General features: G+C 48.0%; 1 protein-coding gene across 1 annotated transcript in view; it reads right to left on the bottom strand.

Moving 5' to 3' along the window:
* Positions 1–4102: 4102 nt before the first annotated feature.
* Positions 4103–7770, bottom strand: part of Trpm8 (transient receptor potential cation channel subfamily M member 8) — a 117957-nt gene continuing 114289 nt past the window's right edge. The window contains exon 26 of the mRNA XM_008834505.2: positions 4103–6436. The gene's annotated coding sequence lies outside the window, so the exon portion shown is untranslated. The remainder of the gene's footprint in view (positions 6437–7770) is intronic.

Raw genomic sequence — 7770 nt, 5'->3', positions numbered from 1 at the left:
GAAGGAAGGAAGGAAGGAAGGAAGGAAGGAAGGAAGGAAGGAAGGAAGGAAGGAAGGAAGGAAGGAAGGAAGGAAGGAAGGAAGGAAGGAAGGAAGGAAGGAAGGAAGGAAGGAAGGAAGGAAGGAAGGAAGGAAGGAAGGAAGGAAGGAAGGAAGGAAGGAAGGAAGGAAGGAAGGAAGGAAGGAAGGAAAAAAAGACGGGTTAGAATTTACCACCACTACCACCACCACTGATGGACGGATGGCGGATTGTGGAACTTGTCTCCTAATAAATTCCGTGTACACCGTCTATTAGTTCTGTTTCTCTGGAGAACTCTATTTCAAGATCCTCCACAGTGACCATAATTCCTCACAGACAGGCTACAAGGACAGTCATCAAATAAAGAGACAGGGTTTCGTCCTTACATGGGGAAGGACTGGTGGCCTGGGGATGCAAGGAAACAGGGTGGTACTTAGGTGTGAGCAATATTCCAACCAGGGAGAAGAGAAAAGGGACTCAGAAGGGGCCTGAGGACATCTTGGGACATGTTGAAGAACAGCGAAGAGCGGAGCCTCTCCTCCTTTGGTTTCTCTGTTGCTGCAGTGAACACCAAGACCAAAAGGACTTAGGGGAGGAAAGGGTTTATTTCATGTTATACCACCAGGTCACAGTTCATCCTTGAGGGACTTCGGGGCAGGTACTCAAGGCAGGAACTGACGCAGAAACCACAGAGGAACACTATGCACTGGCTTGCTCCATCTGGCTCATACTCAACCCTGTCCTATGCAGCCCAGACCCACCCGCCCAGGGGTGGCACTGACCACAGTGGGATGAGCCTTTCTACATCTATCAGAAACAGGACGATTCTTCACAGGCATGCCCCCAGGCCAGTATGATGGAGGAAATTCCCCAACTGAGGTTCCCTTTTCCCAGATGTGCCAAGTTGACAACCAAGATTCACCATCGCAGGGCCATTTAACCACAGAATCCTCATTGGGCACCTGCAGCAGACCAGACAGTGTCCATGCAGAATGAATGAGGCAAACCAGCTGGACAATGTCTCTTCCATCAAAAACCCCCACAGCCCAGCCAGGGAGTGTTCTAAGTAGACTATGGACCAATAATCACAGCTTCCCAACCTTGACACTGGACCAGGAGTAGGTTATGGTCTGCAAGGTGATGAGGAGCTGGGCAAAGCCTGTAGCTAAGAGAAGTTCTTATCTAGTACTAGGTGACCTGCAGGTGCTGCGAATGGAGAAGCCAGGGAGGTCACGCAGGACAGAGATGCCCAAGGCTGCTCTGGGAGCAGAGGTTGCCCAAGGTGATCTGCCTGGAAGAGGTAGCTCTAAAGTCATGCTCTGACATTAGCATTAGAAAAAAGAGAAGAAGAGACTTAAGGCCAGGGGAACAGTTGAGAGCGATGATAGTAAGGAGCACTGAGATTCACTGAGCCATGACAAAATGCCAGGCTCAGTGACCCCACTGAATCCTCTCGACCCTCTGAGGAAAGGAGGCCATTTCAGAGATGAGCAAATCAAGCCATGCTGCTTGAATGATCTTCTCAAAGTCACAGAAGCCCCCAGACAGCGAAGCCAACTTGTTCCATCACTGGGTGATGTCACTACACAGTCTTCTACTGAGGCATGAATCAAAGAAGGGGGGAAAAACACAAGGAGGGCCGTCAATGGGAGCAGTTGGGTCATCCCAAGGGAGGGAGTGTCAGGTGGCCAGTAGTCAGCTCCTGTTAGGAGAACAGGCCACTCAGCACAGAGAAAGAGAGCCCTGGGGCAACTGGTATGGCATGTACACAGAGACAGCTGCTCCAAAGCAGCGGAGGGAGGCAGGCAGCGTCACACAACAAGCCTGTAGAGGTAAGAAAGGCCAGGCTACCAAGACCCTGACACCCTGTGTTAGCATGCTGGGCAGGACAGTCAACCGGGAGCCACTGATGGCTTGAGAGCTGAGAAGGGAGACTCCACCCTGAGTCTCAGGAAGATTCTCTCAGCATGTTGAGGATCCATAGGAGAGGTAGGAACTCCGATGGAGAAACCGGTCTGAAGGACACAGCGCGATCCAGTGATGGGAAGCCACAGGAGCTCACGGCCTAGCATAATGTGACCCATGTTCTAGAAGACTGTCAGTCTAGAGACTGACTTCTTTAGACTGTACACGATTCCCTGATTCTTCCTGGAACAAATGTGCCCTTGGAGCAGAAGGACTCAGGAACACAGGAGGCCCCAGCAGCAACTCAGGTTCTTCACTGGGCAGGGGAGGCCCCATCGGAGAGTAGGTTTGTGGATGATAGACATCGTGTTGGTGGGCCCAGGGTACTCTTGTGCATGTGTGTGTGTGTGTGTGTGTGTGTGTGTGTGTGTGTGTGTGTATGTATGCAAGTGTGAATACAGTGCAAGGAATCAGACCCAGGACCTCATGCATACTAGGCAAGTGTTCTACCCCATATAGCCCAGCCCTGGCCCGGCAGTGACTGACCTCAGTCACATGTGTCCTGCTCCTCAGGGCATTATTCCTCAGGGCTCAGGACGTTCCTACACTGCACACACCAGATGGTCTCCGGAGGAGGCAGCCTGTCTCTACTGCATTGCTCCAGGGAGGCTGCATGTGTCCTAGGACTCCTCTCACCCTTCCACCCTGATTCTCAGTCCCTCTGTTTGAACCCACCCCTACCCTCCTCAGTCCCTCTGTTTGAACACACCCCTACACTCCTCAGTCCCTTGCAAGTGTGAATACAGTGCAAGGAATCAGACCCAGGACCTCATGCATACTAGGCAAGTGTTCTACCCCATATAGCCCAGCCCTGGCCCGGCAGTGACTGACCTCAGTCACATGTGTCCTGCTCCTCAGGGCATTATTCCTCAGGGCTCAGGACGTTCCTACACTGCACACACCAGATGGTCTCCGGAGGAGGCAGCCTGTCTCTACTGCATTGCTCCAGGGAGGCTGCATGTGTCCTAGGACTCCTCTCACCCTTCCACCCTGATTCTCAGTCCCTCTGTTTGAACCCACCCCTGCACTCCTCAGTCCCTCTGTTTGAACCCCCCCCTGCACTCCTCAGTCCCTCTGTTTGAACCCACCCCTACACTGGGTGTTTCCCCTTCTGGTGTCAGCTGTTTCTTCGATTCATCTGCTACTTGAGTGGATTACGAACCAGTGGAAGGTGCAGCCTGCCAATGTCTCTCCATTATTTTGAGGCATTTTCTTTCCAATGTAGTGTTCACAGGAGACACTCCAAACAACACGTGCATGTATGGAGAAATTTTCTTGACAAACAAGACTGCTGTAGGGGACAATACAAACTGATTAAACAAACTGATGCTGACGGTGTACGTGCTTAGTCCCGTAGCCCAGGGGACCCCAGTGAGCCGTGCTTCAGAAACGCCTGCTCAGGTCTGATAGACAAATGAGGCACCACCAAATGTTGCTTTTACTCCTTTTTCTTTTTTTGTCTGCAGGAGCATAAAAGCCAGTCTCCCCATGCCCCAAGCAGAGCTAAAGGAGCGTGGGAGGATTGTCTCCAGTGCCCAGCTCCAGCACAGACCCAGGGCCTGACTTTTTAGCAGTTTGTTTTTGAGACAGACTGTAGGCAGCAACTGTCTCCATGACAACCACATGCTCGCTCTCCCCTGGACCACAAAGAAGCAGGTGGGGGAAGGTGTACTTTTCCTGACTCCTCCTGTAACAATTATGTCTTTGCAGCAGAAGGGGTCTGGAACACAGGAGCAGCTACTCGGGTCCCACACTGGGCAGAGGAGGCTCCATTGTGGAGCGTGTTTGTGGATGACAGGCATCCATGTTGGCCCAGGGTAATCTGTATGCCTGCTCATGAGTCCATTTCTAAAACCCCATGCAACCTCAGAAACAAGTGGTACCACACTGAGGTGCTTCTGGGTCAGTGAAGCCTGAGGTCCTTAAGTCACAGATGGGTGCCTAAGCAAACCAAACCTACCAAACAATGGCACTCAGGATCCAAAGCTTCAGTGCCACACGCAACCCTAGGGTGCTTTCTCCAGCTTACGTTCAACCAGAGTGTTCCAGTTCAATCGGCGATGCCAGCCATGTAACTGGGAACCAAATCCCTTCCAAAAAGACGCTGACTCGGCAAAGGACTTTTTATTTTTTTTACTCTCAGTAGAATGATGTAAGCGCCCACAACAGTTCCTCTGTAGTTTAATTCTCTAACATACTCATTAAAGCCACACTGCAGGATTCACTGTAGTTGTGCACGAATCTCTAGACTTGTTAGTACCAGACCCAAGGATGTAGCACCTTTGATTCAAGTATTCAGTACGTACACTGTTTTCATGAGCTACACTAGAAATAATGACTTCACACAAATGTAGGTCCTGCAGAGGAACTCCCTAGGAAAACCTTAACAGTTTCCCACCAAATATGAAAAAACTGAGCATTGTACAAATCTTCTCTTTATGGTTGGTAAGAGTCTATCTTGTGCTGTTACAAATGTGTGCATGGGCCTTTTTCTTAAGCCAAGAAGCAGCAGAGGAGATGAAGCAAATTCATCAAACGGGTTATGCTAGATTCAGTCTTCCATGCAGTTTTGCATTCAACTTACTGGATTCCATTCCCCGCCTCAACTGAAGGTAAGCAGTTGGGACTGGTTATCTCTGCACAGCCCTGTAAATGCCATAGACTTTATTTTTGCAAATCCACATGGAGAGGCCACTCTATTCTTCCCAGTGGCATCAGAAACACCAGGTCAGGGAGAAATGGAAGTGTTGTGCTCTCACTAACAGAGACGTGTTCAGGTCTCCATTCATCAACAACTTTCGTCAGCATCTGAAATCCTGAATCAGATCCATGGACCCTATTGAGATAAAGGTCCTTCTAAGGCCATGATGGGTTGAAGTCAGCTGGCACCTTTCATTCACTCATTCCTGCAAACATCATGATGTGAATAGCCAGACACAATGAAAATCAACTTGTTTAAGTTAACGTGTCTGGAATTCTAGTGAAATATTAAATAGCTTCCTTCTAAGGGCGCCTTCTTCAGCCACTGAGTTGACAGTCTATTGGAAGCTGAGAAACTAACTATGAGTCCTAAAACTGCCTTATGCACACCCAGCATTGCCTCCTGAGTGCACATACCACTAGAGAAGGCTAGGATGAGGGTGTTCAACGAAACAGTCACTCCAACTCTATCCCAATGCCTTCCCAGGCCACAACATTTAAATAAGCACACTGGCTTCTTCCTAAACTAAGGGTTAAATACAATATCATATTTTAATAGAGCATCACACATCTTGTATCTTATGCACAGTTAATTGCTATTTGCTATATGCTTATGAGAAAACCTTGTAAGTGGTTTGATAATCAATAGCTATCCCAAGGAATCTAGGCTTCTAGACCTGAGATCTTTCGTAATACAGAAAGAAGACTCATGCACAAACATGTTCGAATCCACGGCCAGTTGGAGTCAGCCGTCAGTGACCTGCCTCACGGAAACCTCTAGAGGTTTGAATATTATGAAACTACTGATGTAATGTTTATGAAGACTGTGAATATGAAGAAAACATGTCTGATAAAATAGTGAAAAGACCTATATACAAAATTGTCTATGCACATGATGACATTATGCACATTTTAAAGGGGAATTGAACGGCGCAGAGGAAAAACCTAGACTTAGACGAACACACAGAAATGTGCGCAATGATTATTCCAGGAAGTGGGATGCTGTTTCTGTGCGTTCATGAGGTCTAATTCTCTGTATCCATTCGTTGCTTAGAATGGGGGTGGGGGGGATGAGAATGGAGGAGGGGAGCACCCAGTGCAGGCAAAACGCAGGAGCGGTGCCTCCCAAGGTTGCATTCTGGGAGGGTTTTCACAGTGTTAGGAATGGGTGATCCCTCCAGCAGGCGTCCTGGTGAGGCACAGACACAAAGTCGGTACTTGAGCTCCTCCCTCCACAGGTTGGAGCATGAAGAGACAAAGAAGTTCTCATGGAAAGAGCAGAATCCTGTTGCTTAGTACGTTTTAGATTCTATTGATTTTGGGGGGGTAGGTGGGGAGATTGTAATAATGTCAGTGAATTTGTCATGCAACACAAAAAGGGGGAAAGTAGACCATTAATTGGAAACAAACTAACAATATAGAAGTGAAATCAAGAGCAGGTTCATTGTCATGAGATTCTCCTACCAGACCCACGAGTCAAAGGAAAAAGAAGACACGTGAGCACTTGAACACTCAACACCAGCACAAGGTTCTGAGGCAGAGAGCATCAGGGACCCCGGAAGAGGAACTCCTGAGCCTTTATGCTCCTCCACAAATTTGGTCATACACCTGGTTCCCAGATTTCCACCCACTAGGGTGACTACAAGTCATCTGCCATAAACCCACGGACCCCAAAAATTCTCCTTTAGAAGTCAATAGCAGAACTGTTCACCAGCGTTCCTTGAGCCTCCCAATCCAGATGGCTGATTTTACCTGTGAAAACAAAGAAAAAATGGTATGTTCAGAATAGACTTCACACCTCTGCTCAGGCAGCCTGCCTTGTTTCAAAATATACTGAGACAGCATCCGAGTGTGCAATGGAAAGCTGAGATTATCTTGTGATTGTGACTGTTTCTCCAAAAGTCTGTCAGTGAGGAGCTGTGTGAGGTTCACCAAGCAAGGCCCAAGTCATTCAAACTAGGGTAAGACCCAGAAAGCCAACAAGCCAATCAGCGATTTCCACAAAAATTAAAAGTGAGTAGATGATCAAATTGAAAATTGGAACAATTTATCAAAATGCAGTTTTCAGATGACTTCCAAAAGATCGTCTACAGATACTTTCTCCTTTAGAAAGCACAACAGAACCAGGAGACCACTTGCTAGGAAACCAGCCATCTCCAAGGACCTTCCTCCCTGGCCATGCTGGGGAAGGCTGCCCACACACGCACGCACGGTCATCTGTTTAGTCCTTTTCAAGTGACTGGACCACAAGCTGCTACCTGGACTGTGGAAGTTCACACCCACTGGAGGTTGAACATCTTTGCCCTTTGACGCCACCCCAGAGGAAAACGATCACTGAGCCATCTAGAGAAAGAAGCATTACAAGACATCAGAAGACTAAAAATGCTGGTGCCTAGGAAACTGAATTTTCAGTGAATTTCTTAAGGATATGAAGATGTCAAGAAAGATCTTGGGAGTATACACAAAAATGGGAATTGACAAATTCGTTGTTTCTAAAGGTATCACTGTTTGAAAATTCATAGGACACTTGTTTTCTCTATGTGTGTGTATGTGTGTGTGCGTGTCTATGTCTGTGTGTCTGTGTGTGTGTGTATTTGTGCATGCAGGTGACCATGCAAGTGTGTGCACATGCATGTGTAAGTCAGAGAACAACTTCAGGTATTGTTCCTCAAATGCTGTCCACCTTTTAAACATTATTTATTTATTTACTTTTATTTTATGTGTACGAGTATTACACTTCCACGTATGTAAGTGTGTTCATGTTGTGCAATGCCCATGGAGGACAGAAGAGGATATCAGATCGCCTGGAACTGAAGTTATGGACAGTTGTTAGCCGCCATGTGGGTGCTGGGATTTAAACCCAGGTCTTCTGCAAGAGCAGCCAATACTCCTAACCACTGGGCCATCTTTCTAGCCCATTGTCCACCTTTTGTTTGAGACAGGGTCTCTCACTGGCCTAAGACTCCCTACGGCTAGGCTAGCTGGCCAAGGAGCCCCAGAGAACCAGCTGTCTCCACGTCCGCAGTGCTGGGTACGAGCATGGCCACCATACCTGGCTTTGACACCCGTTTTCTTAGATGCTTTTT

Source organism: Nannospalax galili, unplaced genomic scaffold (assembly GCF_000622305.1).
Source record: "Nannospalax galili isolate Female #2095 unplaced genomic scaffold, S.galili_v1.0 scaffold771, whole genome shotgun sequence".
NCBI classification, from domain to species: domain Eukaryota; kingdom Metazoa; phylum Chordata; class Mammalia; order Rodentia; family Spalacidae; genus Nannospalax; species Nannospalax galili.
Note: the sequence above shows the minus strand (reverse complement) of the source record. Positions and strands in the feature narration are given on the sequence as shown.